Source organism: Mobula birostris, chromosome 11, assembly GCF_030028105.1.
Source record: "Mobula birostris isolate sMobBir1 chromosome 11, sMobBir1.hap1, whole genome shotgun sequence".
NCBI classification, from domain to species: Eukaryota; Metazoa; Chordata; class Chondrichthyes; order Myliobatiformes; family Myliobatidae; genus Mobula; species Mobula birostris.
Window position 1 is genome coordinate 56,950,919 of NC_092380.1, and position 20,235 is coordinate 56,971,153.

The 20,235-nt window shown below is 44.1% G+C and overlaps 1 long non-coding RNA gene and 1 pseudogene across 1 annotated transcript; one reads left to right on the forward strand and one right to left on the reverse strand.

Moving 5' to 3' along the window:
* The window catches only part of LOC140204672 (uncharacterized), a 34,644-nt pseudogene extending 32,689 nt beyond the window's left edge, over window positions 1-1,955 (reverse strand).
* Window positions 1,956-6,689: 4,734 nt separating this feature from the next.
* LOC140205505 (uncharacterized) lies at window positions 6,690-14,217 on the forward strand. Its single transcript, XR_011887859.1, has 3 exons — window positions 6,690-6,864; window positions 10,799-10,901; window positions 12,661-14,217. It is a non-coding gene; the product is annotated as an uncharacterized lncRNA (long non-coding RNA).
* Window positions 14,218-20,235: the final 6,018 nt, after the last annotated feature.

Sequence of the window (20,235 nt, forward strand, 5' to 3'; positions counted from 1 at the left end):
GTTTTTTTTTGTTGATCTTCAATAATAATTAATAAAAAAGATTTAAAAATGAAAATGAAGTGGGTGGCAACCGGGAGGTCCTGTCTGCTGTGGCAGACAGAGCGGAGGTGCTCGACACAGCAGTCCCCCAATCTGCGTCGGATCTCAGCGATGTAGAGGAGGCCGCACCAGGAGCGCCGGATGCAATAGATGACCCCAACAGACTCACAAGTGAAGTGTTGCCTCACCTGGAAGGACTGTTTGCGACCCTGAATACTGGTGAGAGAGGAGGTGTAGGGATAGGTGTAGCACTTACGCTTACAGGGATAAGTGGCGGGTGGGAGATCTGTGGGGAGGGACGTGTGGACCAGGGAGTCGCAGAGGGAATGATCCCTACAGAAAGCGGAGAGGGGTGGAGAGGGAAAGATGTGCTTAGTGGTGGGGTCCTGTTGAAGGTGGTGGAAGTTGCAGAGGATAATGTGCTCGATCCGGAGGCTGGTGGGGTGGTGGGTGAGGACAAGGGGAACTCTGTTCCTGTTGCGGTGACGGAAGGATGGGATGAGGGCCGAAGTGCGGAAAATGGAGGAGATGCGGATGAGGGCATCATTGATGACGACAAAAGGGAAACCATGATCCTTAAAGAAAGAGGACATTTGAGGTGTCCTGGAATGGAACCCCTCATCCTGGGAGCAGATGCGGCGGAGATGGAGGAACTGGGAATAGGGAATAGCACTTTTGCATGTGGCAGGGTGGGAAGAGGTATAGTCGAGGTAGTTATGAGAGTTAGTGGGCTTATAGAAGATGTCAGTGGACAGTCTGTCTCCAGAGATGGAGACCGAGATCGACAAAGGGGAGAGAAGTATCCGAGATGGACCAAGTGAATTTGAGGGCAGGGTGAAAGTTAGAAGCAAAGTCGATGAAATTGACGAGCTCAGCATGGGTGCAGGAAGCAGCACCAATGTAGTCGTCAATGTAGAGAAGGAAAAGTTGGGCAGCAGAACCAGTATAAGTTTGGAGCATAGTCTGTTCCACATAACCAACCAAGAGGCAGGCATAGCTGGGGCCCATGTGAGTGCCCATAGCTACACCCTTGGTCTGAAGAAAGTGGGAAAAGCCAAAAGAGAAGTTATTAAGTGTGAGTACCAATTCCGCCAACCGGAGGAGGGTAGTGGTGGTGGGGAACTGGTAAGGTCTATTGTCCAGAAGGTAATGGAGGGCTTTGAGGCCTTCTTGATGGGGAATGGAAGTGTATAAGGATTGGACATCCATGGTGAAAATGAAGCAGTCGGGACCGGGGAACTGGAAGTCATTGAAGAGGTGGAGGGCATTGGATGTATCCCGGATGTAGGTGGGGTTTGATTTCCTTCTTCACCTTTCCTGCCTATCCTCTCCTTGCTTCCCCTACCTCACCCCTTTATCTTTCCCCTTACTGGTTTTTCACCTGGCACCTAACTGCCATCTCCCTCCCAACCTCCCCCCACCTTCTTTATAGGGCCCCTGCCCCCTCCCTCTTCAGTCCTGATGAAGGGTCTCGGCCCGAAACGTTGTCTGTTCATTTCCACGGATGTTGTCCGACCTGCTGAGTTCCTCCAGCGTGTTGTGCGTGTTGCTTTGACCCCAGCATCTGCAGAGAATTTTGTGTTTACGATTCACTACTCCGCTGTGAAGTCTCTTCGAGGTATGCCTACCCTGAAGAAGTTTAAATCTTCCCTTCGACGGAAGTTCAGTGAGATCCTTTCTCACTGCTCCCCCTCTGTGATCTCTGCCTCTCTCTAAATCTTCGACCACATCCTGACTCAGACCCACTACCACAGCCACGTCTCCTTCCTGGGAACATGTCTCCGCCACCATCTTGTACCGCAGGGATTCCAGCTCCGGTTCCAGGCCTCCCAGCTCAGGCCCAGCGAGAATCCCAATTACCTCAGCTTTATTGACCGCTGCTCCCGCCGGATTCTCTGCGCCACGCTCACTGCCATGCGGAGATACCTACGGGCCCTGTCCCTCTCTCTGCCACCACTCCGGGCCTCACTCGTCACCGTCTGCCATGGACCTCTCCTACACTTCATTCTCCGCCGGCTTCACACCTCCAACTGCCATTTCTTCTCCTTCCTCGCGTCCAAGAAGGACCACAAGCTCACCCGCCTGGAGACCACGACAACGACCGGCTCCAGCCCGGACCCCGACTCCTCGGACCTCGACTTTTCAGGCCTTCGGCAGGCCGAAGACCCATCCACCTCTGACTCTGACCCCGACTGGAACCACGGCCTCCCGGACATGGGCACCAGCCCCCTGGTGGGCCATGGACTCACTCGCTTCCGACTCGGACCTCAGTTCTGGTGCCCTGCAGGCCACAGGCTCCACCAGCCCCAGCTGCAGATTCAGCTCCGACCGAGGGCCTCACCCTCTCCAGACTGGGACCGCTCTTACTGCCTCTGGTTCCTACCGCTCGTCTTATTCCTCCAAGATCCTCTATCCCCCCCGCGACTCCCAACCTTCCCTCTCGCCCTCATCCCACCTCCATTCCTCTGATCCCTCATCCTCCCCGAACTCCGCTCTCCCCGAACGTTCCAACCCCCTCTCCCTCCTGAGACTTCCCTCTCTTCACCCTCCTCCGATCCCAGCCCCAACCCTTACCGTGTCTTCACCATCCCCTCTGACCTTCCCCTCTCTGAGGCAGAACGTTCTGTCCTTAGCAAGAGCCTCATTTTTGACCCCCTCCGCCCACACCTCAGTGAGTTCCGTGCCCGCCATGACGCTGAACTCTCCTTCCGTCGCCTACATCTCCGAGCCTACTTCTTTGGCAAGGATTCCCCTCCCCCCACTGATGACCCCTTCTCCCGTCTTCAACCCTCCACCACCTCCTGGACACCCTGCCCGGGCCTTCTACCTGCACGCAATCTTTTCATCTCCAACTGTCGCTGAGACATCAACCGTCTCAACTTCACCACTCCTCTCTCCTGTTCCAACCTCATTCCCTCTGAACGCACTGTGCTCCACTCTCTCCGCACTAATCCCGACCTCATCATCAAACCCTCAGACAAAGGTGGTGCTGTAGTAGTCTGGCGGACGGACCTCTACCTCACTGAGGCCAAAAGGCAGCTCCCTGATACCTCCTCTTACCTACCCCTGGAACAGGACCCCACCAAAAAAATTCAAATCATTCCCTCTCGTACCATCACTGCCCTTATCAACTCCGGAAACATTCCATCCTCAGACACAAAACTCATGATTCCTACACCCTGCACTGCTCAGTTTTACCTCCTCCCCAAGATCCACAAGCCTGACTGTCCCGGTAGACCCATAGTTTCTGCCTGCTCCTGCCCCACTGAACTTGTATCTGCCTACCTGGACTTCATTTTCTCACCCATAGTTCAGCCCCTCCCCACCTACGTCCAGGATACATCCCATGCCCTCTACCTCTTCAATGACTTCCAGTTCCCCGGTTCTGACCGCTTCATTTTCACTATGGATGTCCAATCCTTATACACTTCCATTCCCTATCAAGAAGGCCTCAAAGCCCTCCACTACTTTCTGGACAATAGACCTCACCAGTTCTCCACCACCAATACCCTCCTCCAGTTGGCGGAACTGGTACTCACACTTCATTACTTCTCTTTTTGCTCTTCCCACTTTCTTCAGACCAAGGGTGTAGCTATGGGCACTCGCATGGGCCCCAGCAATGCCTGCCTCTTCGTTGGTTATGTGGAACAGTCTATGCTCCAAACCTTTACTGGTACTGCTCCCCAACTTTTCCTTCGCTACATTGACGACTACATTGGTGCTGCTTCCTGCACCCATACTGAGCTCATCAATTTCATCGACTTTGCTTCTAACTTTCACCCAGCCCTCAAATTCAATTGGTCCATCTCGGACACTCCGCTTCCCTTTCTCAATCTCTCCGTCTCCATCTCTGGAGACAGACTGTCCACTGACATCTTCTATAAGTCCACTGACTCTCATAACTACCTTGACTATACCTCTTTCCACCTTGCCACACGCAAAAATGCTATTCCCTATTCCCAGTTCCTCCGTTTCCACTACATCTGCTCCCAGGATGAGGGGTTCCATTCCAGGACATCACAAATGTCCTCTTTCTTTAAGGATCGTGGTTTCCCTTCTGCCGTCATCAGTGATGCCCTCACCTGCATCTCCTCCATTTCCCGCACTTCGGCCCTCATTCCATCCTCCCACCACCACAACAGGGACAGAGTTCCCCTTGTCCTCACCTACCACCCCACCAGCCTCCGGATCTAGCACATTATCCTCCGCAGCTTCTGCCACCTTCAACAGGACCCCACCACTAAGCACATCTTTCCCTTTCCACCCCTCTCTGCTTTCCACAGGGATCGATCCCTCCGTGACTCCCTGGTCCACACATCCCTCCTCACGGATCTCCCACCCGTCACTTATCCCTGCAAGCGTAAGTTCTACACCCGTCCCTACACCTCCTCTCTCACCACCATTCAGGGCCCCAAACAGTCCTTCCAGGTGAGGCAACACTTCACTTGTGAGTCTTTTGGGGTCATCTATTGCATCCGGTGCTCCCGGTGCGCCCTCTCTACATCGGTGAGACCTGACACAGATTGGGGGACCGATTCATCGAGCACCTCCACTCCGTCCGCCACAACAGACAGGATCTCCCGGTTGCTACCCACTTCAACTCTGCTTCACATTCCCATTCGGATATGTCACACATGGCCTCCTCTACTGCCATGATGAGGCTGAACTCAGTTTGGAGTAGCAACACCTCATATACCGTCTAGGTAGTCTCCAGCCCCTTGGTATGAACATAGAATTCTCCAACTTCTGGTAATTCCCTCCCCCTCTCTTCCCCCATCCCAGTTTCACTCTGCCCCTTCCCCAGCTGCCTATCACCCCCCTCATGGTTCCACCTCCTTCTACTACCCATTGTGCTTTCTCCTATTCCTTCTTCACCTTTCCTGCCTATCCCCTCCCCCACCCCTTGATCTTTCCCCTTACTGGTTTTTCACCTGGCACCTACCAGCCTTCTCCTTCCCACCCTCCCCCCACCTTCTTTATAGGGCCCCTGCCCCTTCCCTCTTCAGTCCTGACGAAGGGATCTGGCCCAAAACGTTGACTGTCCGTTTCCACTGCTGCCTGACCTGTTGAGTTCCTCCAGCGTGTTGTGAGTGTTGATAGTTTCTTGATTAGTAAGGGTGTCAACAGTTATGGGACAAGGCAGGAGAATGGTGTTGGGAGAGAGAATGGCCATAATGGAATGGTGGAGCAGACTTGATGGGGCAAATGGCTTAATTCTGCTCTGAAGTCTTATGGCCTTTGATGGCAGTGTGTTATCCAAGGGGAGGGTTTTAAGGATCACTATCTGTGGCATGGTTGCCCACCATGCACTGCTCAAGCTTTGTAGCATGGCTGGACTGCCAGAGTCCAAAAAATAAATATATCTGTCTGAATAACAAGAGCTGCAAGTTCAGGCTGTGTCTGGACCAAGTACTATCTGGCTCACCGCCATTCTTCCACCACTGCTGTGTCTATTCTCTGCCACAGGAAACAGTTGAGGCCAGTTCATTGGCTATATTTAAGAGGGAGTTAGATATGGCCCTTGTGGCTACGGGGGTCAGGGGGTATGGAGGGAAGGCTGGGGCGGGGTTCTGAGTTGGATGATCAGCCATGATCATAATAAATGGCGGTGCAGGCTCGAAGGGCTGAATGGCCTACTCCTGCACCTATTTTCTATGTTTCTATGTTTCTATGTCCATCACCAGAGGTTCTGCAAAAGTTCACGAAGGCTACTCTCCACCACCGTGTCAAGGGCCACAAACAAGGGGAAAAAGAAATGCAGGTTAAATCTGGCAAATAAATTTTTAAAAATACATAGAACTAAACGATCCTTGGGAGGAACCAGTTTCACTGCTATAATAAAATACCTAAGGAAACATCAAAATTTATTGTGCTTTTTTCCTGAAAGTATGAATATGCAAATAATAGAAAATTTTAAAACAGATTCGAGAAATCTAATATAGAAACAGAAAATGCTACAGACTCACAGCAGGTCTAATGCCATCTGTGAAAATAGAAATGGAGTTTCGGGTCTCAGTTCTGACTAACAGTCCTCTTCCTGAAACATTATGTCTGTTTCTTTTTGCAGAGGTTTCCTTATCTACGGAGTATGTCCAGCATTTTCTGTTTTTATGGGAAAAAAGGGAGATTTAAAACACTTATTGGCAGAAATTTATGAATGTATTCAAACTAGATTTTCCATCTGACAAATTTTTTTCATCAGACTAAATCATTTCACTTACACAATATCTGTGATGTTTTTAATTGGCCTTATCCTTGCCTTTGAATGTGACAACTAAAGATGATGGTGTACGATGCTGTGCAAGACATTTGTAAAAACCTGTTGAAGATACTGCACTGTTGCCTGCAAATCGTTGCCTGTGGGATGACTCATCCTGTATCCCAGAAATCAACTGGGATATAACTGCACTTCTGCAGTGTACACAGTGACCTTGAAAAATTGCAAACAGAGGCCTAAAATAAAGTTCAATACTGTATTTGAAAGCAGCAGTCAAATTGATGCATTTCATAACTTTTTACCATTACATACTTAATATGCAGAATGACATAATTAGAAATGTTATTAACAAATTTGGTGGTGTTGCAGTCACCCACACTAGTCTGAGAATGGTAGATTCCAGTTTTCCAGCACATAGCTGGCTCTCCAATATCCTGCCTCCTTACTATCTTGACGATATTGGTGCTGCAGCATCTTCTGATGTTAGGCCAGCTTTTTTTTTTGCAGTGAGATAGAACAACTGTGGACGTCACAGGGTTGCTGCAGAGAACAAGTCGGATGGTTTGATTCCAGAGAGCCTTAAGGAAAGGCTAAGCACAAACTAGCAGGTAGGATGACTTAATTAGAAATAATCCTCAAAAGTCTTCATCTGCTGATGCCTGGCAATGCTGGAAAACTGCACTACATTGTCTTCAAATCTAAATGGAAGTGATTTAGCTAGTAGAGGTCAGGCTGCTTTATTTTCACACAGAAGCAGTTGGACTGCTGGGGGAAGCGTGCAGTGGATTAAGCTTCAAATAAAAGGTAAAATCACTCTGAATAAAGACTGAAGCAAGGTCCTCCAGTACAATTGTTGCAATGCAATTCATTCTGCAGATGATTTACTTGTTCAAGATGAGTTTGTGGCAATCTTATATTTTTCCACTGTGCTGATTTTAGGCAGTTTTATTTAAGCGATGTGAATGGTTTTGGGAGGATACTCAGCTGATTTCATTTGAAGTAAAAAATAAATCATTTCCCTTTGTTACATGCAGAGAGGAAGCTTTTCAGAATATGTTGAAAAGAAATTATTTAAAATCTGCTGAGGTGTTTGTCCTTACTGTTTCTGATCTTGACCTTGAATGTCTGGGCTACATCATTAAGGGCAATTTCAGATCAATATCTCTGCCTGTTCTATTTCCCTTAATGGAGATTTGGGAATTACTGGAAGTGAGAGTAAGAAATAAAAGATAATCATGGAGATCCCTTCTTTTTCACTCAATTAATAATGAATGTCGATGGGCACAGGAGGGACTCTGACTTTGTGTCTGTCGCAGATGTTTGAAGGTTGTGGCTCATGGGGAGAATTGCTTAATGGACCACACCAGCAATCTTACATCTGCAGTTTCTCAGAGTTATGCAAACATTAACACATCAGCTGATCATGTAACATGAATGAGATTTTAGAATCATGGCTTTTATGTGGCCCTGATTCCAGGGTTGGGCATATATATTTGGTAATGTAGATGATAGTCCAAATGGTTGACTCATTTCAAAACATTCTTTTGAGTACCTTTCCTGTCCCCAAGGTGCAAGCCTTGAATCACATTTAGTTTTTAAATGCTCATCCTGCAAAACTAAAATGTTGTCTCCTACAAATTGTTACGTTGGCCGACAGGCTGACTCTAGCCTTATCTGCTGGTTTATTGGATTCCTCCGGCAGCTGTTCCCTTTGTTAAGAAGCACTGTTAGCAACCAGTGAAAATTCAAAGTGGGATTGATTGCTAGGGGACCAGTCTCTAATTATTTCCCAATTCCCTCTGCTCTGAGGGTTGACACTTTATGTTCATGAGTCCATGGTAGAAGCATATTTAATTATTAGGAACAAATTTATTAGTTTTCATGGATTTTGTTTATCCTTCAGTTTAGATGGAAATCCCATTTGAAGTCCTGGGTTCTCTGAGCTGGGATGAAGGTTATGGTTAGAGGTGGAGTAGAAGCACTAAAAGGGAAGGAGGTTCCAATTCCAATCATCAGACCAGAGGTCAGAAGATGATTTGGTTCTGGTTATGGAGGGTAATTCTGATCCAGTCTAGTCGTGAACATCCTAGGTTACCTGCAAATGCTGCTGGTTGCATTGCTGTTGTGTGCTATGCCTCAAAAGAGACTGCTCCTGTGGGGGAGGTAACTAAGGAATCTTTGAGGACATGTATGGCAAGAGGAGACAGGAACTGAGGTGATTCATCAGTAGGCATGGAACCTAAATCAACAGGTCTGCAATACCCCTAATTGTTATTGACAGTCATCACTGGGATCAGTTCTCCATGTTTACTGGTCTGTGCCATATAAACTCCCTTTTATGCATTCCAAGAACTTCACAAAGCATTTTAGCTGACTGCACATCACATGATCCTTGAGTACTTGTGGGATGTGAATAATTCTGCATTAGTCACTCTTATTAGAAGCCTGGTTAGAAGGCAGGAGCCTGGGTGCATAATGTGAACTACGCCCACGATGAATGTTGACAAGCTCTCATTTCACTTCACTGATTGAAAAGCTGCTATTCCAGCCAGAAGGAGTTCATTTTCCAAAAACATTTGGCAGATCCATAATCAGGTAATATTTACTATTCAGCAGGAAGAGCCAAATAAAAGTCACATTGTTCATTCCTTTGTTCTTCCAATATCTTTTTTCATAAATTATATTTGTCATTTTTAATAGTCTAAGGCCTGCAAATTGTTCCAAGCCATTTCCTTGGGATTAAAACTACATTGTGGGCCACTACAAGGCATTTAAGGAGCAGTATTGTGGTCACTCACAATGATAAAGAATTTAAATTATTGATTTTCCCTGTGAAATGCCACACTCGAACTGATATTTTTGGTACAGTGATCCCCCGTTGGTTCTTCTCCCAGATGTAATAACGTAACAGCTCTTACAGGGACATACTATGACATAAGCAGCACCCTTCCAGCCACAAGGAAGTGCTGCAACGGAAACACGGATGCTGCAGTACCGGAAGGGTTGGGAGCATCATAGGGACCTTATGAAGCTAGTGAGGAACAGCTCATGCATGACACGTGTTCTTTGTGAGGGAGACACAGGGTCAGGAATACGTTGTAAGTAGTTGCCAGGGAGTCACCGTAAGGATGTAAATGAAGCCCTTAACTATTTGTACATCGGTGAAGCCTGCCATGCTGAAAATCACTGTGCTCACTGCTGCAGGCCAAAGGGAAAGCAGAGAAAACTTTCCTTCCTTGAGTATAGTGATTTGATGGCACAAGGGAGACTATTGGTGCTGGGAATTTTAAGTAACTGACAGGAAAATGCTGGAGGAACTCAACAAGTCAGGCAGGATCTATGGAGGGAAATGAACAGCCACCATTTTGAGCTGAGAGCCTTCATCAGGGCTGGAAGTCCTCTCTGTAGTAGCACGCAGCAGATTGTGAACAAACAACAGCTGGAATAATCATATTGAGAGGAAGCTGAGGGTGACGCTGACTCTGACTCTTGCGTCCGTGACCAAGACATACGTGTGAGGTAGTATTTAGTTTTGGAGGAGGTTACACATCTCATGGGGACAAAAAATGCAGTTTAAGTATTGGCCCTTTAAATAAAATATTTCTAGGGAAAATGGCGTAGCTGTGCTGTGTAAATAAGAATTGTCACTTTTCAGACCAGTGAGGTTGGCAGTCTTTGTCGAAATGAAGTTTGTCTATTGAATTACTGTTGTCACCAAATAAGGGAGGTTATACTACAAACAAACTGTGAGGGAAAATTGAATTAATGTTGAATAATAAAGTGAAATTCCTGGTGGATTCTTGGTAATCCGCAAATGGACTGCAAATTTATTCTATTCCAGATTAACCCAATTTGTTTGAACTATGTAAACATATGTTTAGATCTGCATTCCTTGTCAGTTTGAGGAACTTATTTGACTTTTTCCCTAGACTATGGTTGGGAGATCAATCATAAGATAAGATCAGGTGGGTAAACGTGAAACAGAGCTGTAAAGACCAAGAAAGGCAGAGATTTGACCTTTATTCTCTTTGGGTGTTTGAAATATATTTCTGATCACGAAGCAACTTTCAAAATTTTGATAATTCAGCGTGGTCACCCTTCACATCATGAGGTAGTGACGTGCTCTCACCTTGTACAAGGGTCAAGTCATTGCAAATGGAAGAGTGAAAATTGATCAGAATTCTGGTTCTTATTGATCTAGGAGAGTGAGCATTGATTGATTAGTTGGCCATCACATTCGTCTCAAGACTGAACATGAAGAACAGCCATTGGTAGTGCTGAGGGGTGCCTGCCAGCAGGAGTCAGCACCTCTAAAGGGAGGAAGAGTGACCATTTCAATGAGTAATGGGAAATTCTAATATGGTAGCTAAAGGAGAGATCAGGGCCTTCAGATCAAAGTGGTTTTCATAAAGTGGGGATCTGTCAGTAACTGGCTTTAGAAGTAATTTTCAAGTTAGTCACTTACAAATTTATTGAGTTTGCAGTATCATTTTTTCCCCTGCCTCTCTTTGTTGATTGATGTTAATGGTTTTATTTAAATAGTTAAATGATAACCTTACATGCGAAATAAAGAAAAAACAGCAATACTGAAAATACTCAAAATGCTGGCCAGCATCTGTGGAAAGAGAAACAGTTAATATATCAGGTCAGTGGCCCTCTTTTAGAACTGCACACAAAAGTGGATGCCTTAAGATGGTTAAATTTTATACAAATAAGTAATTTTATTGTTAATGCTGCTATCAAGTAGGTAGAAAATAGCTGAACTAATACAGTACTTAATTAACTAATTAGTAAACACATACAATCTGGTTGACATCAGTTTTAATAAAATAACATTAATGTTAGTACTGTAATGATTAGTATTATATGTTTCCACTATAGATTTTTCCTACTAAAAGACAGAAGGAATCCATTCAGCCCACAGTCCCTGTACTAATCCTTTCAAGGCTCTTTCTCAATAGTCTAGCAAAACTTTCCTTTTTAAGTTTGTATCTGATTCCCATGGAAATAAATTGGACTCCAACTTAATTTGCTTTTATAAACAACTTTTAAAGAAAACTATATCCTCTAGTTACTGATCATCTTGCTATTGGAAATACCTCCTCCTACAAGTTCTCTCTACTCCCCGCTCCACCTTCTCCCCCCACATCCCATAACTTTGAACACTTCCTTTACTATGTATCAAAGAATTTTTATACCACTCAGCACGCTCTCTAAAAGAACTATCCAATTCACCTTTTCTGTACTCTCGTTATTTTCTATTTTACATGCTATTTATTTCCCTTTGAAAGCTTTTTAGGATTCTGCTTCCAATATTATTAGTGGTGGTATGTTCCATGACTTTAGAACCATTTTAGTAAAGTAAATTTTTTTTCCTCTAAACTCACACGTAAATCTTTTGAAACTCATCTTAAAATTAAGCTCTCTAGTCAGACTATTCATATCATTTTGAAAGCTTTGGTTTGAAAACAAAGTCAAATTTAAAAAAGCTGGGAGAAGCTGTTTATACATAATGTGGGCTGAGGTGATTCACCTTTTGACAAGGCCCCTTTGTCTGGCTTGCACATTGTGCTCTGTAGATAATGCAGTGCTTGGTGTGATACACAGATCAGATGAGATCTTAGTTTGTTTCCTGGTCTGTGCTGATTATCCACCAGTTTCGTAAACTTCAACATCCCTGTAAATAAAATCATTCACAGTACCTGCTGTTGATTTCTCACTGATAATCTCAGTCAGAATGTGTGTACAAGGGTAGCAGAGGGGATGGCAGAATTATTTGGGTTAATTGGTCAGCTTCTATTACCTAAGCTTGGATACAGTCAGGAAGCATCTGCAGAGAAAGAAACAGAGCCATTGTTTCAGTGAGATAGTCTTGAAACTGCACACAAATCTTGGTTCCTTAACACCTGCATTGGATTGGTACTGGTCCATAGGGTGCAGACTGGCATGCTGGACTTAAGACAGAGCTGGAGAATATTTAAAAACCATTATGATTAGTACAATGAAATCATCAATAAAAGTTACATTTGATTACCAAAAATGTTTAATCATGATATCAAAGAAACACACTACAGAAAGTGATCATTCAGCTCATAATCCTGGTGCTGAATCTTTTCAGAAACTTTCCAATTAATCCTGCACTTTCCCAATTGCCTTGAAAAGTCACTATTAAGTGTGCTTTCACCATCCTCTCAGGTGCAATATTCAAGAACTTAATGAAAAGCTGTTCCAAAGCTATGCCAATGTTTTAAATATATCCTCTGATTACCAACCTGCCCAAGATTTCATTTGCTTTTCTATAAATTCCCCCCCATTGTGATTTTGAACCTCTCTATTAAATCTTCCCTTATTTTCCTCTTCCTAGAAAACTCGCGTGCTGATTGATTGTTCTGTCTTCTCTCAAGGTTGTTCCATCAAGACAATGGAATACGAGAAGTGAAGAGATAAAAGAAAAGGAGACCTGTTCATTTACAATGAATGCATTTTAAAAAGACCATCTGATAATTTTGCCTTTGTAGATTGGAAAGAACTGGGAAGCACGCTAGGAAGCTTGAAGGCAAGGCAGCCATGGAACCGAGAATCAGGTCGAAAGCAGAAGCTAAAGAATCCCCCAAGTCTGCCACGATAAAGGCAAATGCTGGTGCTGGGGATAAGAAGGAATTTCCCAGCAAACAACCTGAGCCCACCAATGTTCCCAAGAAGCCAGCTGCTGAGGCTACTGCAGTGAATGAACCGAAGCCCGCAGGGGATAGTTCAGTGACACTACCCGCTGCAGGCTCGGAAAGCAACAAGGCAGCAGACCCCCAGCTAGAAACCCAGGGTAACAAGGATGATGCACCCGAAGGGCAGTCCAGCAACTTGTTTGAGAATATGAAGCCGTATATACTGGGAGGGGCTGCCATCACAACTCTTGCAGTCCTAATTGGTGTGATCTTCATCCTACACAAGAAATAAAGAAAATGTATAAAACTGTATATTGATATTGGTTATTTTATGCATGTGTGTACATTGGAGTAATATCTTCTAGTTCCTGAACCAGTACTGGTACAACTGTGCTCACCACTATAATCTTGGTTTAACGTAATTGTATTTAACTCACAGTGTCCATGTGCATTGCAAAAATTTGGATTAACTTGTATATTGTAAAAGTTGACTCTCAACCCCCAGCCCTCCATGCCCCACCTCTTGGCAGAACGTATGCCAGTGTTAATTGGGCCACACTTGTTTCCTCACTAGCTTCCCACTTAAAATTTTCACACACTGTAGATCTCCTCCCCTCTAAGCGTTGAGTGTTTATCCAGTAGGAGGCCTTGTAAAGCTATTCCATTCTCATGTAGCGAATAAATAAGATGCATTTCAGCAGCATGTAGGACAAGTTTTAACCCCCCGGGCCCATCTTGCGTACACACATCCCTCTTTCACTCGACTTTGCTACTATCATCAGTCTCAGCAACCATACCAAACAAAATACGTTTAATTGGATCGAGGTGATGAACAGAAGCTTCAAATCTGTCAGTGAAAAGAAAACATGGCGAAAGCAATAAAACCACGATAACCCCCAACTCTCATTCCCTCTAGAATTTAATAGTAGATTCTCTGTGTGATTTGTTCTTGGGCCCGCAATAGTATTTAATTCAAATAATGGTATCACATTTACTTTGACTTAATACAAGCGTATACATGCAATAAAAGTTATGTTTAAAAAGAAACAAATTACTAGTTGAAAGTTGATACTAGGTAGAGTAGCTGTGACCCAGGTTGCTGCTAATGTACCCATCCCTCCTTTATTCATATACTCTGGACACTGTTATTTTAAGTATTGTATCAGCTTTTATGTGGACAGTAAGGTTGCCTAACAGATGTGCTGTATGTGTATGAAGTATTCTTTATTCTGTACATAATAAACTATTGGTCAGATTTTAATGTCTGGTTACCCGATTACTCTAAGGAATGTGATTAAATAAAATAACATTTCTGAAAGTTAAATGTAATGTGCTGCCTCCGGGTTTTGGGCTGATGTGTGACAGAAACAGAAGACACTAGGAGCATGCAGCAGCTCAGGTAGTGTCTGTGAAAAAGCAAATAGTTAATGTTTCAAGTCTGGTACCCTTCATATCATTTTTGTTTCAGAGTTCTGGCATCTTGGCATTTTATAATTTTTGACTTTCATTTCTCAAGCTGTTAACCTTAGCGTCATAAAATGCCAGGTAGTAACTGTTTCTCAGTAATCACATCCTCTTTATAGTCACTGACATTGCCATTATGAACTCATTACCATTATCTTTCTAAATGATCAGAAATTTAACAGGAACGTCCCAAAACTAACTATAGGGTGAGTATCCTGCATTGGTTGACTCACTGAAAATTTACAAGGCACTAATAAGGAGTGTGATTATTGGATGAAGTCAGCTTCAGTAACATACATGACATAGCTGCCTCATGGTCCCATGGACCTGGGATTGATCCTGACCATAGGTACTGCCTTTGTGGAGGTTGCATGATCTTTCTGTGCAAATGAAGATTTCCACCAGTTGCTCCACTTTCTCCCTATACCTCAAGGGTGTGCTGGTAGGTTAGTTGGTTACTATAAATTACCACTTGGTGGAGGTAAGTGGCAAAAGATTCAAAAGGGGGCTGGTGAGAGAGAATGCCACAGGGGGACTGGGAAAAAAGAACAAGGGAAAGGAGATTGATGGGATTTCTCTGGGAACTGGCATGGACAAGATGGGCCAAATTGGTTCCTCTGAGGTAGATACCATGCAGATCAGGTTAAACTGCTAAATTGCTGTCCTTTCCACCATTAAACATCTACTCAATTACCACGTCGTACATTCAGTGCACAAACAGTACAAACTATCTGCAAGATGCACAAAAGAAACTCACTAAATCTCCTTTGCTAGTAACTCCCAACCCCACAACATTGAAAGCTCGGAGGGCCAGAGGAAGCAGATACACGCAATTATCAGCAGCTCCCCATTGAAGTCCACACTGCATTCCAACTCTGCTGTTATTTCATCTTCACTGGCTCGTCCATTACTACTGTGGGAAGATCTTTAGAACATGGACTACAGAGGTTCAAATAGATGACTCAAATTACCTCTCAAAAGCATAAAACATAGAATGGTACTGCACAGGAACAGGCCTCTGGCCCACAAATGTTAATGACTCGGCGTCATTAACAAATAAAGAAAAGAAGCTGAAAGTAACTATCTACCCATATTTAACACTTATGAATTAGAAAAAAAAGTGATTTTGCAAATTTGAAATAAACATTGTAAATGTTAAAAATAAGTAGCAGGTAATGTGTCATCTGTGGAAACATTAAATATTTTTGGTCAAGGACTCCCCTACAGTGCACTATAGAGGAAGTACCACACTGCTGAGAAAATGCCATTTTTCAGTCCTGAAGCAAAGTTTTGGCCCGAAATGTTGATAAGTCCTTTTCTCCCAAAGATGCTATGTTCTTCCAGCAGATTGTTGTACCAGGTTCCATATAACAATTACAGCATGGAAACAGGCCATCTCGGCCCTTCTAGTCCATGCTGAACGCTTACTCTCACCTAGTCTCACCAACCTGCACTCAGCCCATAACCCTCCATTCCTTTCCTGTCCATATAGCTATCCAATCCCAGCATCTGCACTTTGTCCAGATTGTTTGTTGCTCCTGATTTCAACATCTGTTGCCATTTTCCAAATAATACTTTAAACTGTGTCCTCGTTGGGTGCCAATAGTCAGAATCAGGCTTAATATCACTAGCATATGCTGTGAAATTTGTTGTTTTGCAGCAGAGGTACTTTGCAATACATAATAAAAAAAAACAAGAAAAATATATATTTTTTAATTAAATAATTAGTGCAAAAAGAGATTAAAGATAATGAGGTAGTGTGCATGGACTCATTCTCCATTCTGAAATCTGATGGCAAAGGAGAAGAAGCTGTTCCAAAAGCATTGAGTGTGTGCCTTCAGACTCCTGTACCTCCTCCTTGATGGCAGCAATGAGAAAAGGGTATGTCCTGGGTGATGAGGATCGTTAATAATGGATTCTGCCTTTCGATGCCCCTCGATGCTGGGGAGGCTAGTGCACATGATGGAGTTGCCCGAGTGTGCAATTTTTTGTGGCTTTTACCGATCGTGTGCGGTCACCCTTCCATACCAGACGGTGGTACAGCCAGTTAGAATGTTCTCCATGGTACATCTGTAGAAATTTATGAGAATCTGGTGTCTTACTAAGTCTCCTCAAAGTCCTGATAAATAATTACTTAAAAGTAGGACAGAAGAATCCTCCACAGAATCTGGTTTGTGCTCATCTCCCACTGATTAGATTACCCAAACATTTTTAATGTTGTTGTTGGAACCTTGTTGTGCCCTGGGCTACCTGACATTGGCCATGGCCCATTGCTTTGGTGTCTCAGTCCACTCCAGGCTGTGCTGCGATGACATCGGCATTTTGCTATAGCTGGACCAGTGGATTCCTGTGAGACGATGGTACCATGCTGACTGGATGTCTCTTGTTTAAAGTATGTGGGCTTACATAGCTGCGGGATCAAGAGCAGGGTAGCATATCTGTGTTTTGCTAAGAGGAGTACCAGTTTATTTAAAAAAGGGGAGGAAACGGAAGTGAGGAATCTACAAATAGTTCATCTTAATATCAGAAGTAGTGGAAAAATATAAGCACATTTAGAAAATACCTGTTGGATTAGACAACATGGATTTATGAGAAGGGAATCTCATTTGATGCACTTGCTGGAGCTTTTCGAGGATTTAAATGGTAGAAAACATAAAAGGGAACCAATGTATTTGTTGTATTGGGTTTTCTTGGTGTAGCCACAGGAAAGGGAGCAGAGATGTGATGTGGCAGGCTGTCTTCTCACCCACAGCTGAGACCCTGGCATGCCCAGAATCAAGGAATAACACAGCTCCATGCCAGAGGCCATCTTTACTCTTTCTATATTCCTCTCTTCGTGCTTCCCTGCAAAGAGTTGAACAATTTGGACTGAGAAGAAAAGTGACTTCTTCACTTAGTGGGTGGTGATCGTACAGGTGGTTGTGGAGGCTGTTATGAATGTATTTAAGAGGGAGATGGTAACCTGCCTTAATGACTCCAGCTCAAACTGAATCATGATTTTAGTCCTTCAGCAAGGAAAACAGAGAGTCAAATAATCATTTAGAGATGAAGTACTGGGAAATATTGGTGAAAAGGGTGACCTTACTTTGTATACCTGTCACTGAACATGCAGACAAGCAGGTGCACAAACACAGAAAGGCACAGGTGAAACTCAACAGGTTCGGCAGCATCTGTGGAGGGAAACAGGCAGCAGATGGGTTTGGGTCAAGATCCTTCATCTGGACTGCTAAGTTGCTTCCAACAGCATCTCTGTGAGTGTTTCTAGATTTCCAGCAACTGCAGTTTCTTGTATCTCTGTGCAGACACAACAAACGGTTAAGATAGCAAGTGATATAGTCGCCTTCATTTCAAGAGGATTTCAGGACAGGAGCAACGATGTCTTGCTATTTATGCTGGGCCTTGGTAAGACCAGTTTAAAGTTGTGCTCTTCTCACTTAAGAAATTGTTTTAATAAATAAGCACTAAGCTGGTCCTGGATGACAGGAATATTTGTATGAGGAGGGATTTGGTTGACCATGCCTGAAGAGATTAAAAGAATGGGAGAAAATGCAATTGAAATTTACAGATTGACAGGCCGGACACAGGGAATGTATTCCTCCTCACTGGGGTCTCTCAAACCAATGGTGCGGTCTGAACGTGGAGTAAAATAATTTAGACTGAGAAGAAAGTTATTTCTTCAAATTACACAAGGAAATCTGCAGATGCTGGAATTTCAAGCAACACACATAAAAGTTGCTGGTGAACGCAGCAGGCCAGGCAGCAACTTTTATGTGTTTTATTTCTTCACTTAGTGGGTGGTGATCATACAGGTGGTTGTGGAGGCTGTTGTGAATATACTTAACAGGGCATTGGTAACCTGCCTTAATGACTCCAGTTCAAACTGAATCATCACGTTTGCTGATGACACAACAGTGGTTGCCCTCATCAACAACAACGACGAGACGGCTCACAGAGAGGAGGTTCAGCAACTTGTAGGATGGTGCAAGCACAACAGTTTGAGTCTCGACATGGAATAGACTAAAGAGATGATTGTGGACATTAGGACGGTGCAGGCTGACCACTCCTCACAGTATATAAACTGCTCCTCTGTGGAGGAAGTTACGGAGCACCAAGTTTCTGGGAGTGCACATAATGGATAATCTCAACTGGTCCCCTGGTCCCTCAACACCACCTCTTAGTCAAAAAAGTACAGCAGTGTTTCCACTTCCTGAGGCGATTGAGGCAAGCGAGGCTCCCACAGACCCCTCCCCGGGTGCACCGCTGACAGTCCTAACCAGCTGCATCATCATCATCATCATCATCTGGTATGGGATTTGCAAGGCATCTGACCATGTGAACTATGGGATTCATTGATTTGTGGCTAAATTTGCCGATGATACTCAGATAGGTGGGGGAGTGGGTAGTGTTGAGGAAACAGAGAATCTGCGGAGTGACTTAGATAGTTTAGGGAAATGGTCAAAGAAGTGGCAAATGAAATACAATGTTGGAAAGTGTATGGTCATGCGTTTTGGTGGAAGAAACTAAACGGGCAGACTATTGTTTAGAAGGGGAGAGAATTCAAAATGCAGGGGTGCAAAGAGACTTGGGAGTCCTTGTGCAGGATCCCTTAAAGGTTAACCTCCAGGTTGAGTCGGTGGTAAAGAAGGCAAATGCAATGTTGGCATTCATTTCTAGAGGTATAGAAGATAAGAGCAGGGATGTGATGTTGAGGCTCTATAAGGCATTCGTGAGTCCACACTTGGAGTATTGTATGCAGTTTTGGGTTCCTTATTTTAGAAGGGATATACTGACATTGGAGAGGGTTCAGAGAAGATTCACGAGAATGATTTCAGGAATGAAAGGGTTATGGTATGAGGAACGTCTGGCAGCTCTTGGGCTGTATTCCGTGGAGTTCAGGAGAATGAGTGGGGATCTCATTGAAACATTCCGAATGCTAAAAGGCCTGAACAGATTAGATACGGCAAAGTTATTTCCCATTGGTAGGGGAGTCTAGGACAAGAGGGCATGACTTCAGGATGGAAGGCAGAGATAGATAGGTTCTTGATTAGCCAGGGCATCAAAGGGTATGGGGGGAAGGCATGGGAGTGGGGATGACTGGAAGAATTGGATCAGCCCATGATTGAATGGTGAAGCAGACTCAATGGACTGAATGGCCTACTTCTGCTCCTATATCTTATGGTCTTATGGACCACAGGATGCTACTAAGGATTGCAAGGACTGCTGTAAGAATCATTGTGGTCACTCTTCCACCCATTCAAGATAATTATCAGGAGTGCCATGTTTGCAGGGCCCTTATCATTATTAAGGATCCCTTCCATCCATTCCATTATCAGGCAGACAGTACTGTAGCATTAGGATAAGGACTGTTTGGATGGTAAACAGCTTCTTTCCCCTGGCTGGGAGACTCCACCCAGTTCTCATCACTTTGGAAACACCCGTAGCATTATACTGTTCACTTTTAACTCGTGTTGTAAATGCACCTTATGTAAACGTTGATCTTCTGGAATATATCTTATTATTTGTGAATATATTTGTGGTAATATTACTTTATCTGATGTGTCTTAGTTATATATACAATGTTGTGCATTTTGGTCCAGAGGAACATTGTTTCGTTTGCCAGTATGTGTATGGTTGAATGTCAATAAACTTCAACATGAACTTTTACTTGCTGACCAAGGTTCCATTCTAATCTAATCCCTTTTGCTTGTGATTGGTCCATATCACTCTGCCTCACAGGCTGTGGAGTACCAAAAAGACTTGTGCTTTAGAAAAGTTTTTTGTTAATAATGTTCCCACATCTGTTTTCCCCTGGGAGACTGTCTATGGAGCGTTCCAAACAAAAACAAAACGGCC